This window comes from Pipistrellus kuhlii, unplaced genomic scaffold (genome assembly GCF_014108245.1).
Source record: "Pipistrellus kuhlii isolate mPipKuh1 unplaced genomic scaffold, mPipKuh1.p scaffold_m20_p_3, whole genome shotgun sequence".
In the NCBI taxonomy this organism is placed as follows: domain Eukaryota; kingdom Metazoa; phylum Chordata; class Mammalia; order Chiroptera; family Vespertilionidae; genus Pipistrellus; species Pipistrellus kuhlii.
Window position 1 is genome coordinate 72153023 of NW_023425529.1, and position 23926 is coordinate 72176948.

Sequence of the window (23926 nt, forward strand, 5' to 3'; positions counted from 1 at the left end):
ATGAGAGAGAATCATTGATGGGCTGTCTCCTACACTGTGTTTGTGCCCAGACCAGGAATCGAACCCTCATCTCCTGATTCATTGGGCCAACACTCAGCCACTGAGACACACTGGCCAGATATGATGTTGTTTCTAATACATATTTCCATAGCTTTACATTTCTTTTATCCTTTTTTTTAAGTTCTAGTTACTTATTGATGAAAAATTTTTGCATTTATTATATTTGATTTGTATATATTTATTTCCTTTTTGTTTGGATGACTTTCAGCTATAGATATTACTGGTAAACATGTGATTTTAACTCAAAATTAATTATAACACATTTCAAATGTGACACTTCATTAAGTGTGAATTCTAAAGGGAAAATTATATTTTAAAAAACATAAGTATTGTACCATTTCAAATATTTTAATTCTGTATTAGAAGGCAAAGTAGTATGAATATAAGTAGTTTGGTAACACATCTATAAAGAAACAAGGATTTTTTAAATTTGTTTTTGTTTTCCTACTTGTGTAAAGCAAATTAGGAAAACAGTCAATATATCTTTTCGAGAAACATTTGCTCTCTGCCCCAGATTTATGTCTGAATGTTTACTTGGTTTGTACTATTCTCAAGAGATATGGCTTATTAAAGCAGTTGGATAGAAATCTTAGTAATCTAATGACAATTGTTTTTCCCAAAGAACTGCTCTCTAATGATTTTTAATCAACCATGCAGTATTAAAATGACATGTTCAGTTTTAAATGAGAGTTTTAAAATTATTTCAGCTATTGTAATAACTATTATAAAATAAATGTCCAATATTCTGACCCATAGTAGGTATATGGAAGTAAATCAGTTATTTTAATATAAATGTTGCCTAGTTCACTGATGCTTTACACAGCACGGATAACATTGGAAGCTGCCAGATCAATATCATGCCCGTTTATTTGCAGTAGGTAGACATTCAAACGCAGACATTTATTTTGTGGGTGTAGATTTCGTTATTTCTAACACAATTTAGTTCACAGTAATTGCCGATACTGAGGATTATAAAAGGTTGTTTTTCCTTCCATTTAGTCATGAATTAAACCTCTTTCATGTCTTTCCATAAGCAGTTCTTGTTAATCATTACATACTTGGAACATACAAATCAATTATTATTTATTTAGAACTTATAGCTTTGTGATTTAGGGTGTAAGAAAACTCTTAACTAAATTCACAAATAAATACACAATATACTACTGGCAAAGGGTTTCAGTTCTAATGGTACAATTAGAAAGACTGTGGTTCAGTCTTGACTTTACTATGTTGACTGGATTGAGACAAATCTAAACTCTCTATAGCTCAGTTTATTTACCTGTAAAATGAGCAAAATAAAAGGATCTAAAGGAGGTATTTTACTAAAAACAATACAATTAGTTCCTGACTTAGGCCTCTCTATGTGGTCCTTTTAATTTCATTACCATCAAGAAAGAAACCTTTTTTGTTTTGTTTGTTTGTTGATATAAAAATATCACCTAAGGATATTTTTTCTATGGATTTTAGAGAGAGTAGAAGATTTGGAGAGAGAGAAAGAGCAAGAGAAAGAAACATTAATGTGAGAGAGACACATTGGATTGTTTGCCTCCCAGGGGCCAGGGATTGAACCTGCAACCAAGATACATTCCCTTGACTAGAATGGAACCTAGCATCTCTCAGTCCTCCAGCCAACACTCTAGTCACTGAGCTAAACTGCTTAAGGGCAGAATTGCATTCTTAATGTCAGAATGTTGGGATAAGCATTACATGATCTCTGAAGTTAGAAAGAGCATCTTGACTCTGGTAACTGGCTGTGTTTTGAGTAAATTACGCTAATTATATGAATCTGCTTATTATTTATAAATATGAACATCAGCTCTGGTCAGATAACTCAGTTGGTTAGAGCATTGCCCCCAAGTTGGGGGTTCAATCCCTTATCAGACACATAGAAGAATCAACCAATGCATACATAAATAAGTGAAAAAACAAATCAATGTTTTTCTCTCTGTGAAATCAATAAAATAAAATAAAAACCACTAACCATGTTTTCTTTTCATATGTTTTTATATGACTAAACCTAATCCTCTTTGTAGTAAGTCACCAATAAATATTAATTTTATTTCCTATCCAGCCACTAAGATGAAAATAAGTATCATAAAGCCTTAAGTCTATTAGGTTTTTGGTAAAAACTTGATAAAATTTGTATAATGGAAAATGTATATGGAATACTAAAGGGTAAGAAACTTTTAATTTGTAAATACACATGTATAATATTGTATGTCATTGAAACAAAATTATGTTTGTAGAACCAACAACACATCTAGTCATTTACAACAAACAAAAAAACAAAACCACACACACACAAAAGAAAACTAAACAAACAAAAACACTTGCACTTCCTCATCTCTGGTAGTGTGCTAATATTGTACCAGCTTTTCTTGTCCAAACAAAAATATTCAACAGAATATGAACAATTATTATAGTAGTAAAAGCTGTTAACAATTAAAGCAAAAATATTTTAACTGAAAAAAAGTCACTCTAAAAGTCCTTACTTCACTCCTCCTTAAACAAGAGCAACACCAATAAGGTAGAAGGGTAGGCAAGGAGAGTGATGTCAGTCAGAGAAGGCAAAATACCATGTGATTTCACTTATATGTGGAATCTAATGAACAAAGTAAACTGATAAAAAAAAATAAGAAGAGACTCATAGATATAGAGAACAGACTGAGAGCTATCAGAGGAGAGGGGGAATGAGGGCTGTCGTTGCAAAAGTTGAAGGTACTTTTAAAAAAATACATTTTATTGATTTTTTACAGAGAGGAAGAGAGAGGGATAGAGAGTTGGAAATATCGATGAGAGAGAATCATCAATCAGCAGCCTCATGCACTCCCACTATTGGGGATGTGCCCGCAACCCAGGTACATGCCCTAGACTAGAATGGAACCTGGGACCCTTCAGTCCGCAGGCCGATGCTCTATTCATTGAGCCAAACCGGTTTCAGCTGCAAAAGTTGAAGGTATTAAGTGAAAAAACAAAACAAAAACCTCATGGAGAAACAATAGTATAGTGATTACCAGAGGCAAAGGGGGGTTGAAAGAAGCTGGAGAAGAGATAATAAATGGGGTGTAAAAGATTATGGAAGGACCCCTAGCTGGTTTGGCTCAGTGGTTAGAGCATCAGACTGTAGAACTAAGGGTCCCAAGTTGGAGTTGAAGCCTTATTCATTAGGGAAGTACTAAAAGGTCTTGACTTTCTCTGAAGATATTTCTGAAGATTTACTGAGAAATTTCTAGGTACAATTTTATGATATAACAGTGTTTCTAATATTTCTCTGCAACTTGGGAGAAAATGTGGGTGAATGCACATTTACATACATACATACATATATATATATATATATATATATATACATATATATATATATATATTATTATTTTTTTTAAATATATATTTTATTGATTTTTTACAGCGAGGAAAGAAGAGGAATAGAAAGTTAGAAACATCGATGAGAGAGTAACCTCGACCAGCTGCCTCTTGCACACCTCCTACTTGGGATGTGCCCACAACCCAGGTACATGCCCTTGACCAGAATGGAACCCAGGACCCTTGAGTCTGCAGGCCTATGCTCTATTCAATGAGCCAAACTGGTTTCGGCAGACATTTACATATATTTTAAATGAGCAGTCATACCTGCATATTTCAATATCGTAATGATGCACTTTTAAATATATCCTCAGATGACAAAGCTAATTATTCTATACCAGTGACTTGAAAGACAGTTATGTAACAACACATCACACACAATTAATTACACATTTGAAAAGATCCATTTATTTGAAAGCCTTTCTTATGACATGCAGGCCACTTGCTTAGTTTCACTTTTTTTTTCTAAGACAGATTTCATATCTTTCATGCTGTTGACAGAAACTGTGTAAGATGAGATGGGGACTAAGCAGATAATATTTATTTAAAAAGCTTATGTCTGGGCAGACATAATATAACAGATGAGAGTAATTATGTTTCTTTTTTAAATAAGGAAAAATAATCATGCACACTCAAGAGTTATTGTGAGGATTAAATGAGATAATCCATATAAGAGAACTTTGGCACATGAATACTGACTATTATTATTATCATCATCAACAAATGGTGCCTCAATATATAATATAACAATACAATGTTTAATTGTTGCTTTTAATACACATTATATAATTGTATTTCTCTGTATATTATTCTTCATTCTTACCACTATTTCCAGATCAATATCTCTATTTCTATCTCCACACATGAATACATGTATATGTATATGTATATATATATATATTTAGCTAAAATAAATATCACTGGTTATATAATACTCGGTCAACTTTGTAATTAAACTTAATTATATCTACAACTGTGTAAGAATTTGTGTATGCTTTCTATTTATGTGTGTGACTTTGTAAGGTATATCTAAATAAGGTATTAAAATTGTTCCAATTAAAGGGAATTACAGCAGTAATAAGAATCATTTCTTGTGCATTGACTTTGAAAGAGTTTGTCCATTTCTTCTACTTATAAAAACAGCGGTCACCTCTCTTTCCTCATTTTCTTCACCCTAGTTCTGGAAACACTTTCAACTTGTACAACTGCTTTCTGTACAATTGCTACTTCTTGCTTTATTTTATTTTCAATTTTAGGCAGCATCTATTGATTGTCCCAATTAAACTCTTCACTAGAAGCATTTTCTTCCTCCTCCCTAATTATACACACACAACCTTCCTACAACTCTTTCCTCCTATCTTTATTGTGGTATAAATGAAATCTAAATACAAATTTTGACCATGCCAATGACATTTACATCACACTTATATAGTCAATGGTAATTCATTTTCTTATTTAAGTAACCCTTGTTGTTGTTTTTTTTTTTTTTTTTTTTTTGTGTGTGTGTGTGTGTGTGTGTGTGTGTGTTTGGTAGTCACTTTGCTTGAGCTTGTCCTGCTGTTATTTTGTTGTTGTTATTATTTAGCCATCTTAAGTTCTTACTAGCTGCCTCAATTTTTTCGAAAACTGATCAGACACAGTGGGTATTTTATCAATTTCCTTTTTCAGAAGAAAGTTCTAACAGAGTTTTCTGCTGCTCACAGTCGGTCCTCTCTCTTTCTGGCACACAGCTGTTATCCTGTGGATGTCTGCTGCCTCTCATTGAAGCTTCTCATTTTATTTGTGTATGTGTTCATATTTTTTCTGTTTATCCTTGTTTTGGTGGATAAGATACTTTAGTGTGTTCCTTAAGAAAGAATACTGGAAATTAATGCTCTAATGCCTTGAATATTCACAGTGGTATTTAATCTATGCCTACATTTGATTGACACTTTTTAAAGAACTGTCTCTATATGTAGAAGTCTAGAGTGGAAGTAATTTCCTCTCAAAAGTTTTTGAGTAATCATGCTTTGTTAAAATATTTAACCCAACACATATTAACCTTTGGAATCATATAACATATTGATTTTTAATGATCTCGGCCTTTCTTAGATCTTACTTATCATTTTGTTCAGTTCTTTCCTTTAATATTTACCATAAAAATTTATATAAATATATTTGCCTTTAAAAATTGTGGCCTGTGAATTTGGTAGAAAACAAGTGCTCTTATCCATGAAAGCTTGCAGAAGCATCAATATTTCTGAAAATTTACAGTGACAAGCTTCATTTTGGTTTTCCATTTATTGTAATGAGTACTTAGTGGATGTTGCAATCTGCAATATATTTTTTGCAATTAAAAACTATTGAATTATTTTACTAATGATTTCCCCATACATTTTAAATCTAGTTTTTGAAATTCCATAATTCAAATAGTGAAACTCCTGATGAATCTATCAATTTTCTTTTCTTTACTCTTTTTTTTTTTTTTTTAATCTCTTTATATTTTTGCTCTCCTTCTTGGGAATTTTTCTCATTTACATTTCAAAATTATATTCCAGTTCTATGCTAAACTATATTGGAGCTGAGACAAAATAATGTTGTCTTTATTTTAACAATTATTGCTTTATTCATTTTATATATGCATTGATTTTTATTTTTAAAATATTGCACTGTCCTGACAGGTGGGGCTCAGTGGTTGAGTTATGATCCAGGTTATGAACCAGGTTATGAACCTGGTTCTGAACTTCCTGGTTATGAACCAGGAAGTCACATTTTACTTCCAGGTCAGGGCACATGCCCTGTGGGCTCGATATCCAGTGGGGTGTGCAGGAGGCAGCCAATCAATGATTCACTCTCATCATTGACATTTCATCTTTCTCCCTCTCTACTTCCTCTCTGAAATCAATAAAAATATATTTAAAACAATATTGTATTCAAATGCAATTTACTTATATTGCTGAATTAATTGGAGTGCCTCAATTGTTTCACCTTAGTTCTAACTGTGCTTAATGTTCTCTGATATGTATATTTTCTTAAATCTAACTAAATTTAATACTGAGTGAAGCCTCTTGAGTTTGGTTGATTTTAAAAATATGAAAACAAATTAAATAAAATGGAATAAAAAAGAAGTAAAAATTAAAAAACAAACAAACAAAAAAAAACACACACCACTAACATAATATGCTTAGGTATATGTAAAGATATTGCCACCAAAAACTGGATGCTATTTTTAAAACACAAAATATCCAGAGAACTAATAGTCTTCAATTTTAACCAATGTCTATTTTTTGCATCCATGCTATCCCATCATTTATCCCAAGACTAGAGGTATCTTGTGCTGCAAATAAATTTAGGGAATTCTGCAGCATGATGTCACTTATATTATTACTTATCTTTCTCCACTGATGGCTTAGAGTTAATTTTCTCATGTGTTTTATCTTTATGTAGTTCAGAGACCTCTCAGTTTGCAAAATATTGTTGCTTTGTTCTCAACTCTCATTCTCCCCTAATTTGAAGGTGTGTGTTTAAAAACAAACAAAAAACCTCTTCAGTGTCAGTTTTGTAGTGTTTGACAGTGGTGGAAGGCAGAGGTAAGTGTTCTGTTTGCCATCTTTACCTGAAATGTGACCTTTTAGATGTCCACGGTATTTACACAATACTATCATATTTATCAGCACAAAAAAGAAGGACAAGAGTCAAAATTTCTGCAATGAGATTCAAGATGTGTAAAATATGCTTATCTTTAATAGAGGGCTATAAGCATCTACTACATACCAGTTGCAATACTCTCAATTGAACATGTAATCTTTTAGGAAGAGACATGTAACTGGGCATTGTGCAAAGTCTGAAATGTGTTCTAGTAGAAAAAACATCTCAAGGTGCTGTGGGTACAACCAGGAGGAAGTTTAGCCATGACTCAGTAGTTCAGGGAAAAGTCTCCAAGAAAATAGAACTTGTAAGTAGAGTCATTAAAAAATTAAAACTAAGTAATACAACAATAACAGGGAATGGAGAAGGATGGCTCCAGGTAAATATATTATAATAACAATGCATGCGTAAATATGGAAGGACAAGATAGCATGGTGATGAGAGAATCCTGAAATAGTCCATCCAGCTTTTTATTATTTATTATTTATTTATTTATTTATTACTTGTTTTTTATTTTGTATTGAATTTATTGGGGTAATACTGTTTAATAAAATTGCATAGGTTTCATGTATACAATTATACAATATATCATCTGTGTATGGTATTGTGTATTTACCACTCCAACTCAAGCCTCCTTTTTTCACAATATTTAGAGCTCAGAATGAAAGAAGTGAGGCAGAATAATTGTCATGATGGTTCCTCAAAAGGAAAAGTCACTGATTCTTAACATTATTGAGTTCACCATGACTTCTGTAAATAAGAACACTACATATTCACAATAGATATGTAAACTAGATATAAAGGCATGAGTTTACTACTTTACCTGCCAAATAGTATGTTGACTTTTAGGTTTATTTAGGTAAAGAATAATATTTGTAATCAATGCACTCTAGATGATAGAAGCATGAAAGTACTCAATTCATGATGGATACATGACAAACAAATGTCAAAAGAAGAATCTCTCTTTTACTGACCTTAAGATACATAACTGTGTTAGAAACACTGAAATCACAAACTGATTCTTGACATTCCATTAAGACACTAAGGTTAGTCTTGACAAAGCTTTTAACAAACTGATATGACCTTTCATTCCAGTGAGCATCTCTCAGTGATTTAAATATGTCATCATGGAAAATACAGTCAACAAAAGGAATTAGCAACACATGTAATTTTTTTTAAATGTCTTGGTTTTCAGAATGTTAAAAACATATTTATATTTGGGTACTAAGTGCTTTGTCTTTTTGTTAGAAAACAAAATTACTAAGAGCTCATATTTTTAAAGGGCTTAACTGTCACATTCTAATGCACTGTTAAAAATGACATTTCAGATTAATGACTTTTCACCAAGAAACTGTCCCTGGCATTTCTTTGTCTATGTATTCACAATTAATTAACCCTTAGCTAGTTCCATTAAAACAATTAATATGATGAATATATTGACATGTACTTTTAAAATAATTAAAGGGTACAGGAGTCATATTCAAAGTTATTCAAGGTAAGTATAATCACATTTGGAGTACACATACTAACATAGGTATGTGAGCTAAACAGTTGTCTATTGTTTCCACAAAATTGGTATTTATTTTACTATGCATAGTATTTACTCAGGCTATTTACTACTGTGTTTCCCCGAAAATAAGACATCCTCCGAAAATAAGACCTACTTACAGGTTTCCTTCTGAGTGAAATATAAGGCATCCCCAGAAAATAAGGCCCCCGTAGGCTAAACATGAGAGATTTGGTCCACTGATTCTGAAAGAAATGGAGTCACAAGAAATTCACCAGGAAACTCAGGAATTGGATTGTTATGATGATGTTCCAGAAGATGATGACATGATTGTCATTGAATAAATGAGTAAATTCTTGATAATGTAGGATTCACAGTTTGTCTGGCTTGTGTTGACAACTACCTTACTACAGTACCCTATACAGGTAATAAATTTCCTTTCTTTTCATTTAACAATAAATATGTACTGTATTCTTCTTCATGGAAAAATAAGACATCCCCTGAAAATAAGACCTAGCACATCTTTGGGAGCAAAAATTAATATAAGACGCTGTCTTATTTTTGGGGAAACAGGGTGGTACTTCTAACCTTTCTATTATATATTAGTAAACACTTTCTCATATACTTCTTTTTAAATATATATATAATTTATTTCAGAGCAGAAGGAAGAGGGAGAGAAAGAGTTAGAAATATCAATGATGGGAATCATTGATCGGTTGCCTCCTGCACACACCCTATTGTGGATCAAGACTGCAATCTGGGGAATGTGCCTTGACCTGGAACCGAACCGTAACTTCTGGGTTCACAGGTCGATGCTCAACCACTGAACAACACTGGCAAGGCTCTCATATACACTCTGGAGAATATTTTATCAATGGTAGTGGACTCAAAATGGAAACATTTTTCTTTTTTTTGCCCAAAATAGAAGGAAACACTATGTTATATGTTTTATTATGAATCATTACAAATTTTACAGCTGCAAAAATAATGGTGGAAAATTAATGGTTTCTATAAAAATTCACATTGATTCTTCTCTAAGTTATTTTGTATTATAAAATAATGCCAGATTAAGTGATACTCATACACTTATGCACATATGTGTTTTTGGAGTGCATGTATGTACAATATAAGTATATATGCACATATATAGCACATACAAAAGGAAAATTCAATAGTACTATATACCAGATTTTTCTGGATTATTATTTAAAATAATAACATTCTTATTTTTTATGCTCCTAAAAGAAGAAGATTGTAAACATACAGGGGCTATGCTACATGCCAACAGAATATCAATTCTTTAACAAGGGTTAAATCTTGCACAGTATTATCCTATGTTCTATAAAATAAAACTTCTATCTGAAGCAGCTGCCTACATACTATATATTCCTACACTTAGTTAATTCACCTGTTGAAATAAGCTACTAATTCTTACTAAACAACTTCTGCATGCCTTTTCTTATGCCATTCTCTGTGCTAAAAATTCCTTCAGCTTCCTTCAAAGCTTAGTGTCAATCTGTCTGATGCTTCTTTGTCTCTGTATCTATTTTTGTTCATTTTATGATGTTCATTATATTCCACAAATGAGTGAAATCATGTGATATTTATCTTTCTCTGACTGGCTTATTTCGTTTAGATTAATGCTTTCCAGTTCCATCCATGCTGCTGCAAATAATAAAAATGTCTTCTTTTTCAAAGCAGCATAGTATTCCATTGTGTAGATGTCAAACTTCAGCGGGAAGGCAGGGGAAGGTTGGGGGTAAGTGATCATCCAAAGGACTTATATGCATGCATATAAGCACAAACAATGGACACAGGCATTAGGGAATTGAGTGCATGTGGAGGAGGGCGAGGGAAGCTGGGGGGAAGTCAGTGGGGGGAAAAGGAGGCATATGTACTATTATTTGTAATAATTTAAACAAAAAAAGAAAAGCTACAATAAAAAAGTAAAATAAAAAAGGACTTAGTGTCAAATTACTTTCAGCATGTCCTATTGCTATTTCTCACATTGGAAATGAATTTGTGTTCTTCTGAATAACATTAACATTTTCAACTTCTGCTTTATAGGTAAAACTCTACTGTATTTTTAAAGTGGATATTAAATTTCCTTACTATATTGATTTAATCAAGTGAGAATTAAAACAATTTAAAATAGTAAATCCCTTATGGAATTTTGCACACCGTTTTACACATAATCGATCCTCAATAAATGGTTATAAAATAAACAGATATTTCTAATAATTGTATATTTTTTTCTTTATTGAAAAGATATCGACAGGAAAAAAATTAATTATTGAGGAAATACTAGTTATATGTTTCATGGAGTTAAATATCTAATAAATTTCATTAGATTTTCAGTGTGAAGAAACTACTGATGCTTGAAACTTGATGACTTCTCTATATACACATACAATGTGTATTAGTAATTATTTCATTAAATAAATTGGTGATTTTGTAATGTTTGGTACTAATTATTTAAATATATAATATGTTTCTTATGATCAGTTAAGGAATTACTTTGTTTTCATGATCTGATTTCATTCACTCGACACATTTTTTTCAGGCACTTTGTCATGCTTAAGCTTTGTAGAAGTGACACAAAATAAATAGGTAACTAATTCTCTCTCTATATATGCATATATATATATATATATATATATATATATAAAAAAGTAGATAAAATGCTTAAAATTATGGTAAATACAATGAAGCAAAAAATATCTGTGGAGATAATGGCTAGATTAGACAGCTAGAAAAGCCTTTTTGAAGAAGTGATATTTTAGCTAATTAGGTGGATTCTGAAAGGTGGGAACTTACTGATGTACAAAATAAAATAATCAAACCTGGGACCCTTCAGTCAGCAGGCCGATGCTCTATCCACTGAGCCAAAACAGCTAGGGAAACATATCAGTTTTATTACTAATTTATTCAGAGTTAAGACTGCTGTCATTTATGTTAAAACAGCTTTAGAAATATTTCACTGATTATTTTTATTTAACTACCTCTTTGCATATATTGGCTAATTTTAACACAAAATAGAGCACACTTAAAAACCAAGGGAAGATATTAGGTGAGAGTTTATATACCCCATCATGAATATAATTAATGAAGAAGGTATTTTTGCATTTACTAAATATCTAAAACCAAAAAAAGGAATCTAAAGATCTATACTAAAGCCTCTCCGCACATTTTTAGACAAAAATAAGCATCTCATCTTTTCAATGATCTTTTAAAATTTGAACAAATATGTCTCATTGTCCAAGGTACTCCATTTTTTTATGTTATTTACAGTAATAAAGTGAAATTTCTACAGCAGAAAACTATATTACAAATGGGAAAATTTTATATCCTAAAGCTTTTACTTTAGAAAAATAAGCTCTGCATATTTTCAGCATCTAAGTGAGTATATTTTGTTTTAATAAGTTAAAAAGCTACAAAAATGCCTTCATCAAGATTCATCAAGCGCTAGGCCATTATTGGAATACATACCTATGACTATTTAATTATTAGAATAAATGACTGTGCTAACAGCAGAAAGGTTGATTAATTTTTGTTACAAACACTTATATATTAATAGTTACATTTTTGTCTTTTCCTTTGTTGTTAAAACGTTCCCAGAGATCATCTAACACATGTTCACGTTACCACTCTTTTAATATAAATTTAGTAGCAGGAGGCTATATGACTCAAGAAGATGCCATCCCACAGCATAGATCTGGGGATCCCTGAATATGACCTTCTCCCAGAGGAAAACCATTTAATGCTTCACTGCACACAGAACAGTAGGTATGAATCACAAAACCTCCAGATAGACTCCTGACAGGTACATCTGAATAGAATTCCTTCTAAGTCGCTTATCTGCAGCCAGGCATGCTTGTTTCACCCTCGCTTTCAAAGATAAAGCCACATGGCATGTTGCCTTGGCAGATTCTCACACAGGAAACAACCCCCACCATCCATCATTGGGGGGAAAGAAAACCCTTATTATTTCAGGCATTGTGACAGGAAATAGGATAAAGTACAAATTATCTGTCAGTGGAAAATTCATCAGTTCATACCAAGCCTTATGTCTTCTCTAACTTTCATAAGCTCCACGCCTCTTGATCTCTTACTTTTAAAATTGACAGTTGTGATACACCAGGGCTGCAGCCATGGCAAAGTTCAAGAACAAAACAGCAGGTTATGGAAGATAATTTAGCAGAGGCCAAACAGGGAGAAGAGTGCCAACAATTAGTAAGTAACTGAAAAGCAGATCTGTGACAGACCAAGGAATTAAGGTGCACTAAGCTTTTATCCTTAATAGACACCTCATCCCACTTGAAAAAAACAAACAATGAAAAAATTGAAACACTAAATATATGGAATATTGGTTATAAATAAGATTAACCATGAATTATGTACAAGATAACAGGGAAATGTTTACTTGTAAGGGATCTTATTTATGTATACTGTCAATCATAAATACATTAGAATACCAAAACTATATACAATTATATGTTTTTGAACTATCAATGAATAGCACAAATGTATATATTATCTTCTTCAACATTAAGTTTCTATAAATTACTAGAATCATTTTAAACTGGACAAAACAGACATATCAGTTCTCACTTTCTGCATTTCTTATAGTGTACAATTACACTTCACCAAGGCTTTCATTATATACCTTAATAGAGGGCAAGGCATACCTCTAGGTCAGTTACAATAGAATTCAATAGCACAAAAGAACAGGACTCACGTTTTAGGGTCAGTTAATAGTCTCTCTCCTCCAAAATCAGGTCTGTGCTTTCTTGGTGATTCTGTTTTAAACCAAAATGACAAGAATCTTAGTTTTTCTTGACATTGTCTCTAAGAATGCATGCAAAAAAACTCCCAGTTAGTCAAGGAGACAAAAAAAAAATGCATAAAGAGTACTGATTTGTGAATTTGGTCCTTCTCCTATTCCCATATGCTTGCAAAATTCCTGCTCAATCAACTAATTACTGAAAAAACTCAACTATGACTATGGTCAGTTAATGAAATGTAGGTTTGGGATTAGCTTCCATAAACATGAGTTAACTGTTGGACATCTAGAATTGGAAGAGGTAAGGGTGATGCTGGGAAGGAAAAGAAAAAACAATTTTGAGAATGTACAATATGATAGATTTAGCTACATTAACTGCTGTGCTATATATGAGGTTATTCATAGTATTCTAAATGTGTAAATAAATGTAAACAAACTACTTTGAAAATATTACCAATACTATCTTCAATGATAATTTGGGGAATATAAATATAGCTACTAAATTTAACTTCTTTGAAATTGCACAAATTTATTAGTAATTAGTAATTAGATTGGCTAGATGTCCTTTACAGCCACAATCATTTAAGAATTATTAAACATCTTTTAAAATGTGCAAGAACTTCAGTTAGCAGGTATTAAAATTGTTATTTCTGCTGTATATATTTTTTGTTTATTAAGATACAATGCACTTTAACATCATCAGTAATTTCTTTGAAGTTTTAGTAAATAAAGAATTAAAATGTTCAATAAAATATTTACCTTTACTTGTGTATCACAATATTAAGGCTAATTTATTTTCTAGGCATTACAAACTACAACATACAATCAGAACAATTAGTTTTAAAATTTAAAATGTCAAATATCATATGTGTATTCAACACTTTATATAAACCATATAAATATAGAGTCATGGAATAATACTTAATCACTATATGTCATGATTTGTTTACTGTACAATAAAGTGTTCAAATTTTCTTATTAGTTATTCACTGATTCAACAAATAGATCTTGACTAGGATGGCCTTAAAGTCCCTTCAGCTTGATTAAACAAACTTAAGACAGATTTCTTCTGGACTTTACTTCCTGGCCTCTTTTTTTTTTTTTTTTTTTTTTTTTAAGCATTTACTTTAAACTTGAAACTATATATTTTTTCTTTCTCTTTAAGATGTAAATCTTCTCCAAACTGCGTGCCAGTTTTACAACCAAGAATGTCTTTCTCCAGAATCTGGGAGTGATTCCTTTGAAGTATAATCAAGAAAGATGGTGCCTCTAGATTCCCCTCTCTATGTTAACAATAAACAATATTACTCTTAAATGCAGAGAACAGATTAACAGCTGTCAGAGGGATGGGAGGAAGAGGGCAGAGTAAAAATGGTGAAGGGATTAAAAACACCTCATAGATAACATTAAGGTGACTATCAGAGGCAAAGAGAAATGGGGGTCGGGGGGTAGGATAAGAGAGGATAAAGGGGTAATAAACAATGATGGAAAGAAACTTGATGTGGGGCGGTGAACACATAATACAAAATATATATTATGTATTATAAAGTTATATCCCTGATACCTATTTAATTTTACTAACCAATGTTGCTCCAATAAAAAAATCACACAAAAACAATAAGCATTATTAACAAACAGATGACCTAACCATATTAATCAATAGCTCTCCTAATATCCTCTAGTATTTGAATTTTGTGGGCAGGCTTTGCTACTATTTTTACATAAACTCCTCTTTTTCTTAAAAATTTTCCACCTTGTATTTCAGCAGAATTAAATAAAATATTATATATCTCCCCTTTTGCAAAAGCCTTGAATAAAATTTCCCGTGTCTGTGTAACTCCATCTGGTGCACTTTTTCTTTCATATTCTCAAGTGTCTATCAAGTGTCAGAACACTAGTAATTCACTGGTAGAGAAGGTAGTGGCTTTCACTGTAGTTGCCTGTAGAGTACTTGCAATCTAGTGGGATACTAAGACCTGTAAATCAACATTTAAAATAGAATGTGATCAATGCCCTGATTGCAAGAACAGAATGGCACACTTAATAAAAGTAGACTAGATGATGAAAAATATCTATAATAATAAAAGCATAACATACTAATTAGACCAGATGGCCTTCCATCCTTTGGGATGAAGCTGGGGCTGTGAGGAAAGCACATGTCCATGGTGCCTTCTGGCAGCCAGAGTGAAGCCTGGGACCCAGGTGCCAGAGGGAAGCCGATGCTGGCAGCTGGGGGAAGGAAGGCCTACTCTTGCATGAATTTCGTGCATTGGATCTTTAGTAGTAGATTAAGTGTCATTGAATCTGTCACTTAATAGATCATAATATATCATGCAGGTAAATTTGAACAGTGAGAATGCTCCAGGAAGATGGTCTGGCATTTGTGAAAGTCTAAAGGTAAAATCAGCATTCCAGTGCAAAGAAAAGTCAGACAACAATGGTTGGATTCTATACCGTGATGTATGTGAGTGACCAAAAAAAAATAGAGTGAAATGTAACAGGAGCAAGATAATAAAAGGTGCTTATTCAGTCATGTAGTTATTCCTTTTGCCTTTAATCACTTTTTTAATGGAGGCAATATAACAAGATTCAATGCCAAGAGCTCTGGTAATCACACTATCAGGCTTTAAAATCTAACCCTATATCTTACAATTGTATGATATTATCAAGTAGTCTAACCCCTCTTAACCTCCCAATTGCATACATGGGTAAATGAAAATAACCTAATGAGGTTTGGTGATAATGGAGAGGAAATTCCACATATAATATTCATCATAAATCTTGGAATATAAAAAATAATTGAAGGAGAAGAAGAAGAAGGAAGAAGAGGAAGAGGAAGAGGAGGAGAAGAAGGTGGAGAAGGAGGAGAAGGAGGGGGAGAATGAGGAGATCCAGGAGGAGGAGGAGGAAGAAGAAGAAGAGGAAGAGGAGGAGGAGGAATAAAAAGAAGAAGAGGAAGAGGAAGAGGAGGAAGATGAAGAGGAAATAGAAAGCAATTTTTGATGATGATGTACATACTCTATACTCTAGGTCATGAGAGTCATGATGAAGAGTTTGATGAAAAGAGAAACTTTTGAAGCATTTTTAAAATGAAAAAATATTACCAAGTTCACATTTTGAAATAGCATGCTGAATAAAATTAGGAGATTTTGAAAGTTAAGAGTTGAATCTATAATCTAAGCCAGAGAACAGGTAGTGGTAGCTAAAATTGAGTAAATATCTGCAGTCAATGTGTGTAGATGCAATGGGTTTATACAGCATGGCCTAATAAGAGGGAAAGAAACCCTGTTTACCGTTTCATGATTGTAATTTTTAATAGCCTAGATTTCCATGTATTAAAGCATTCTTGTTTAAATAATATACAATATAGTAGATATCCTGTGGGCACTAAAATTAATATGTTTTATAAGAGGAGTTTTGTTGAATCAAGAAAATCAGTTGTATGGCTGTCATCTCCAGTATATATAATATGACAGTAATCATAAGAGAAAGAGCTAATATTTATTTTATCATATTCCTCTGCTATTATTCTCAGCATGTAAAACAATGTCAGACTCGGTAATTATTTGATGAATAAATGTTGTGTGACTTGGCAGGACACCATGCACTGGGAGTAGTTAATTCATAGGGACAGGCATTTAAAAAATTTGTATCAAAATTACTAAAGAAAGGTTGTTACAAAGACAGTGTGCTATGTTTTATGTTATTCTTATCATCATGACTGTTTCCAAAAGTTAAATGAGGTTCAAATGTAAATAACACAAAATAATAATAAGTAAAATGAAGTGAATAGATGGATGATAGATAAATAAATAAATAAGTATGTGGATAGAGAGATACATAGATATAGATTGATACAACGACTCATGTGAGATTGATATATAAATCCAGGGCTTTTTTGGTAGCTTTGTAGTCATCAAAGACCCAAGATCTTTTTTAATTTTCCATGCTTAGTCCATGGCTTCCACCTTGACAGTTCATGGAATACTAGAGGCCTGGTGCATGAAATTCATCCATCCTAGGGTCCCTAGACCTGACTGGCAATCAAGGCTGATCAAAGCCTTCTAGCTGTGGGCTACCAGCTGGGCCTTCCTTCCCCTGTTGCCAGCTGCTGGCCAGGGCATTTGTTCATTCCGCGCTACCCCCTGGTGGTCAGCACACTTCATAGTGAGAGGTTGAACTCACGGTCAGTCAAACTACTGCAGGGACAATTTACATATTAGCCTTTTATTACAATATATGGGTTGTTACTTTAGTTACAGCCTTTCTAAGTTTCAGGAAGCAGAAAATAAGAAGGGCAAAAAGACACGTATGCTGGTGTACTAGGCTCTTTAAAAGGCTCTCATAGACACTGGGCTATAGCGACAGCTTACATGTTATTGGAAACAACCTTCAAAACTGAAGTTGAAACATGCCTATTTAGATTATTTAGATAATTCTTTTGCCACCTTAAACAATATAGTAATCTATTAATAGGCAAAATGGGAGAAATAGGAACATTTTTACTTTTATGAAAAATACCCATTTTAACTTTTTTGAGCATTTTGCATCATAAAACTGTGTCTTCATTTTCACTAAACATTAGGCAACAAGTCTTGGCAAAATAATTTCTATTACATACTTTCCTTTAAACTTCCTGCCACAAAATACTAAATAAAAGGAGCTCAGGATTCAAACTGGACTCATGGTTGAAAATAGCAAGAACTGTAAAACATATAATGGCAACACAAAGACAAACACCAAGTGCATTCCAGATGTGCACACGTAGCTGCAAGACTACTCTCTATTTCAACAATATCCCCAGCAGCAGCGTAATGAGACTTCAATATTTTATCTGTGTCCAATCCCTGGCTATCCTCTTTTCAATTCAAATTCTTAGGAAGCTTCCTTTAGCTAATTATTAGTATTACGAACTACTGAAGGTAAGCCACAGCAGCAGGAAGGCAGTTTTTCCTTGCTTTGTGAATGTGTTTTGTATGTGTCTGTGCGCTTACGATGAGTGAATGCTTGCGGCTTTGCCTGTTCTTTTCATACCACACAATGAATCCATATAGGGATGACCTGAATTGGGAGAAGTTTGGCAGCCCTACCATTTTCTTTTCTTTCCTATTTTTGTCAATCTGCCTCTTCGCTAAAATTTCCTATTCCTTATTCTAAGCTGGAAACAGAATTATCTACCAGAATGAAATGAGAATTGCACTCTTAAGTTTATCCTATATCCCGTCTCTCCCAGAAGATAGCCTGATATTTGAATTTCAAAGGCAATCTCTTTATAAAAATCAAATAGATGGAATGGAAATGCCAAGGAAACAACTGCCTAAGCAGGATACAGATATTCTTAATAAACTTGAGACAAAGATGTTCTGTCCAACATATCAGCATTAAATGTAATGTAAAATGAAATGATATTTGTGTCCTTACATTTAAACTTATTTTAGGGACTCTTCTCTCAAAAGAGAATTTGTTTTCAATCGATTAGGCAAGGCCCTGAAGAACAAAATAGACTATTTCTTTATTGCATTGCTATTATGTATTTCAAGGAGAAAGCTTACTTGTGGGGGGGGGGGGATATTGAAAAATTATACTTTAAAATTTTTTGCCATATATGGTTAAGAACTACAGTTAAATATAATTAAATTACCTTTCTCTACTATTGAAGATTTATGCTTTAGAAGTATCAGATAGTGTCCAAATAATTATGCTTTATATATATTTAATATATTTAAATATCTCTAAAATATAAATACATAAATTACAAAAAATTAACTTTAAAAAAATAAGCCTTGCTAACAAACACAGATTACCTAATCACATTAATCAACCTCTTACCTAATATCCACTAGTATTTTTACACAAACTCATTTTACTCTTAAAAATATTCCACCTTGTATTTCAACAGAATTCAATTTAATGTCTCCCCGCTTTGAAATAGCCTTGAATAAAGTTACCCATGTACGTTTAACTTCATCTGGTGCACTTTTTCTTTCACATCCTCAAGTATCTGTCATGTAAGTAGAAAACACTTTGAGAAAAAGGTCACTTCCTTTTTTGTTGTTGTTAAATATATTTTTATTGATTTCTGAAAGGGAGAGGGAGAGGGAATTATTGATTGGCTGCCTGCTGCAGCCCCACACTGAGGATCCAGCCCACAGGGTGTGTGTATGCCCCAATTGGAATGGAATCTGGGACCCTTCAGTCTGCAGGCCAGTGTTCTATCCACTGAGAAAACTGGCCAGCACAGAAGGTCACTTCTTTTTAAGTGTTAAGTACCTAACAGTACACAGTTCTCTCTATATAGTTTGTGGGTATCTCTATAAGGAGGGATAGCAGGATGACATCTGTTAGGATCAAAAATAAGATTTGCCAAGAAGAGACTGCTGTCCTAGGGATTAATTATGTGACATCATTGGATATCAAATAACAGTTTGCTTCTATTTTAGTTTGTGACTATTTGGGACAACTATTTACAATGAATACACTTTATAAAAAATCCTAACACCAGGACATGCTATTCATTGATTCTAGACTCATTAATTCTCACTCAGTAAAATGTTCTCCACGTTTATCTATTGTATGTTGTCTAGAATCTAGAGAAAGAGGAAGGGAGAGAGAGAGGGAGAGAGAAATATCAGTTACCTCGTGCCTGCACCTGATCAGGGATAAAACTGGAGCATGGGTACAGGCCCAGACCAGGAATTGAATCTGAGACCCTTCAGTGAACAGGAAGGTGCTCCAGCCACTGAATCATACTAGCCAGGGCTGCATACATTTTTTTTAGCTAGCAAATGTTCTATAAAAAGTCCTCAGGAGAATGCTGATAAAAATCATTGAAGAAATATTCCAATACTTAAGCAGCATAACCTTAGGTTCATTTTTTCTGTTGAATATGTTCACATAGCTCCCCCCACTCCCCGACAGCTTTATTGAGGTATCATCTTGCCTAATAATAGAGAAACATGTAAATTGACCATACCTTCACTATGCCCACAGCCAATCAGAGTGAGTATGCAAATTAATCCAACAAAGATGGAGGTTAATTTGCATACAGTGGGGTGGGAATCACCATGGCCAACTCCTGGGGGTTCCAGTCCATCTGGGTGAGGAAGGCCGGTGCCAGGCACTGCCCATAAGATACCAGTCCATCAGGCTGGGGATGGGGATGGGGAGTGGGCAGCACCAGATACCACCTGAAAGGTCTGGGTTCATCACAGGCTCTGGGAGGGGCAGCAGCCTGCCTAGCCATGCCTGCGGGGCCCTGGGAACATCACAGCCTCAGGGAGGAGCAGCTGGACCTGATTAATCACTCTCATGGGCTCTGCGAACATCACAGTCCTGGGGAGGCATGGCTGGCAGGCCTAGCCACTCCCTTGGGGCCCCGGGGAGGCATCTCCAGCTAGCCTAGCCTCTTGGGTGAGGCCCCTGAAACAACAATGCACTGGGAAGTTGCTGCCAGCCACGTAGGCACTCCCTTGGGGCTCAGGGAACATCACTGCCAGGGAGATGCCTCTGGGCCCTGGGAACATCAAAGGCATGGAAGAAAGCCCGAGGGGAGGGGCAAAGACCCAAAGCTCTGAGGCAGGGGTTGAGGGGTGGTGCCACCTCAGTGGAGGGGTGTTGCACTTCAGGGTACTGGACTGACTGACTTGATTCAGAGAAGCTCCCAGTGCTAACTGGCCTTGCCCCCAGGCGGCCTTCACACTTCAGAGGCAGCAACTCCTGCTCCCACCTTGACCCCAAAGCGAGCTCATGCCGCCCTGCCCCACAGCAGAGCATGCCTTGGCAGTGAGTACAAAGCCTTCCACCTGCTCCGGAGAAGTGGGTGGGCAGTAAAGAATGGGGGCAGGGGAGCGGGAGAGGAAAGAACGTGGAGCATCTGCGATGAAGAGGTGCTTGAGAAAGAGGCTCGGAAGCCTGACAGGAAGGTTTGTTCTGTTTGCCCGGTGGCTGCCCCTTAGGAAGGGCAGAGAGCATGGCTCTGAGGGCTCCCTGTGCACTGAGTCAAGTCCCATAGGCCAACTGGAATTGGCCTCAGTGTCCTGGTCTGTAAAATGGATGAAGGGTGTCCCAGTGCCTTCACTGAGCTTTGATTGGCCAATTGAGATACTTATATAAGGAAAATGAGGAAAGAAGTGAGAAAGAAGTGGAAAGGCGAACAACACAAAAGAAAGACTAGAAGGAACCTATAAACCCATTGTCACTTACATAGGGAATATAGTCAATGTGTTGTAATGATGGTATGATGCTAGGTGGGTACTGCAAATATTGGGGAATACTTTGTAAAGTATATGATTGTTTAACCACTATTCTGTAACTAATATAAAATCTGAAGCCGATACAAAATAATATTGAATGCAAAGAAGTGAAAATTGGAGTGAAATTTTTATAAATTTCAAAGTTTAAATAAATTTGTAAAGGAAGGAAGGGGGAGAATAAAAAATAGTTTTTCATTTTATCACTTTAATGTCTTGTCTTTTCAGTACATGAAAAAGACAGTTGTCTTTATATGGTGCTTTCATACTTTTTTAAGTCATTATCTCCTTGTAATTTCTGGACAACATAAAGACAAGATAATTATTCCCTCCACTTTTCAAAGAAAGGAAATCTTGGTGCCTGGTCCCAATGATTCAATTGTCAATCCCTTATTGTAAAGCAGGACTAGTAAAATTTTCTGTGAAAGGTCATATCTATGGGGTGATCAGGCCAGCAGGGGAGAATAGTTGGGGGCAATAAGGCCGGCAGAGGAGCAGTTAGGGGGAAATCAGACAGGCAGGTGAGCAGTTAGTGACCAGTGGTCCAAGAATGAAGAAGGTACAGGCTAGGCTGAGGGACACCCTCCCCAGTGCATGAATTTTGTGCACCAGGCCTCTAGTTGTTAAATATAAACTATATATTTAATTCCTACTATGTTATGTTTTGATATATACATTGTGAACTGATTATCACAATTAAATTATTTAGCACATTCACATAATTACATTATATTTTTGTGGTGAGACAGTTAAGATCTGCTCTCTTAGCAAATTTTAGATGTATAATACAGCATTTATTACCTGTGCCCACCATTCCATACACTAGCTCTCTAGAACTTATGCTCTATAACAGAAAACCTATACCATTTTCTTACTTTCTCACTATTTCCTCCACCCACCTGGCAACCACCATTTTATTTTCTACTTTCAATGATGGTTTTTTTTTAGGTTTCCCATATAAGTGAGATCATGCCCTATTTGTCTTTCTGTGTATAGCCTATTTAACTCAGCAAAATGTCCTCCAGGTTTATCTACATTGTCACAAGTGACAGATCCTCCTCTTTTTTTTTATTTGGCTAAATAATATTTGCTTGTATAACATTTCTCATTATATTATATGTGTATGTATATATCATATCGTATTTCCTTTAGCTATCCATTCCTCGATGGACACATACCTTGTTTGCATATATTGGACACTTTGAGTAATGCTGCAATAAATATGGGAGTACAGGTATCTTTTCAAAATAATGATTTTGTGTTTTTTGGATGTATACCCAGAAGTAGAATTTCTGGATCATATGGTAGCTTTATTTCTAATTTCTTGCCAACAGTTTTTATCTTTCAATATTTTTATAACAGTCATCCTAACAAATGTGATGTTATATCTCACTGTGATTTAATTTGTATTTCCCTAAAGATTAGGGATGGTAAACATCTTTTCATATATCTGTTGGATGTTAGTATATCTTCTTTGGAAAAATTAAAATTAAGGTCCTTTGCTTGTTTTAACTTGGGTCATTTGTTTATTGCTATTGAGTATATGAGTTCTTTACATATTTTTATATTCATCCCTTATCAGATTTATGGTTTATGGTAGTCCCCACTTTATCCACAGGATATACATTATAAGACCCTAGTTGATGGCTGAAACTGCACATAGTACCAACCTCTACTATTTTAAAATATTCTTTACATATTTTTCCTGTTCATATACACCCATGATAATTTAATGTACAAGTTAAGCACAATGAAATTAAAAACCATAACTAATAATGAAATAGAACAATTATAATAATAATAGTGGCCCAATGATGCAAGAATAGGCCTTCCTTTCCTCTGGCACCCGGGACCTGGGCTTCCCTTGCAGTCCCAGCTTCATCCAGAAGATTGTTCAAAAGGACAACCAGTCTAATTAGCATGTTAAGCTTTTATTATCATAGATACTGTAATAAAATGTAGTCTCTCAAGATACCTTGTACTGTACTCACCTTTTCACTTAAAGAAACCACTCTGGCTACTTTTTGGCATACCCAACTTGTCAACATTACTAGGCTTTGGGCCATCATTAAGGAAAATAAGGGTTACTTGACTACAAGCTCTGTTTGTTTTGACAATTTATAATAGGTGGTAGCAAACACAGCATGGATACACTGGGCCAAGGTATTATTTATGTTTTAGGTAGAAAATAAAACAACAAGACTTATCTCTGAGAAGGGTTTAATATTGAAAATGTATAAGGAAGTCATACAACTTAACAAAAGGAAGATAAACAACCCAATAAAAAATTGGGCAAAGGACCTAAATAGACACTTCTCCAAAAAGAACATACAGATG

General features: G+C 34.2%; 1 protein-coding gene across 1 annotated transcript in view; it reads right to left on the reverse strand.

Annotated features, from left to right (window-relative positions):
- The window catches only part of MGAT4C (MGAT4 family member C), a 641457-nt gene that overhangs the window by 306533 nt on the left and 310998 nt on the right, over positions 1 to 23926 (reverse strand). Inside the window, exon 3 of the mRNA XM_045588310.1 lies at positions 13296 to 13356. The gene's annotated coding sequence lies outside the window, so the exon portion shown is untranslated. The remainder of the gene's footprint in view (positions 1 to 13295; positions 13357 to 23926) is intronic.